Source organism: Euprymna scolopes, chromosome 29, assembly GCF_053919585.1.
Source record: "Euprymna scolopes isolate OS-2025 chromosome 29, ASM5391958v1, whole genome shotgun sequence".
In the NCBI taxonomy this organism is placed as follows: domain Eukaryota; kingdom Metazoa; phylum Mollusca; class Cephalopoda; order Sepiida; family Sepiolidae; genus Euprymna; species Euprymna scolopes.
In genome coordinates, this window is record NC_136510.1 from 48,944,133 (window position 1) to 48,944,782 (window position 650).

Here is a 650-nt window from a genome sequence, read left to right on the forward strand (position 1 = left end):
TTTCATAATTGTTGTTGTTTCACCACATTTCGACCAACTCATCCTCTGGCTTTCTTCAGGTGGTTAACTGTGATGGGATAGAAATGCTGAGTCTTATAACTATATCCCTAGTAATTACTGCCTTCCATAGTTGTTGTTGCTGTCTCACCACGTTTTTGGCCTGCTTTGGGTAGGATTGAAATCACTATCTTCAGACAGTGCACACCTCTATTCGCTGCGCCACCGGCCCTGAAGTGCAAGTAATTACTGTTGATACAGTTACAAGACTCAGTATTCCTATCCCGTCACGGTTAACCACCTGAGAAGGCCAGAGGATGAGTTGGCCGAAATGTGGTGGAACAACAACAACTATGTAGATGGGGATAACAGTTCACAAAAAAATGAATACACTAATTATATGGGGTTCAGAAGTGGAAGCATGAATTTATTGAGTTCTTCAATTTTCCTGGACAATGTCCATGCACAGGTTCCGCTAGTAAAATATAGTTTAAATTTGAAATTAAAATCGTTGTCATCTTTTTGATGGAAATGCCAACCACTTCAGAAAAAAATCAAGTGGCTGGCATCTTCACGTGTGGCCCACAAAAGACACAGAATGTGACATTAAAGGACTTATTAAAGAATATAAAACAAAAAAGTATGACCGCCCA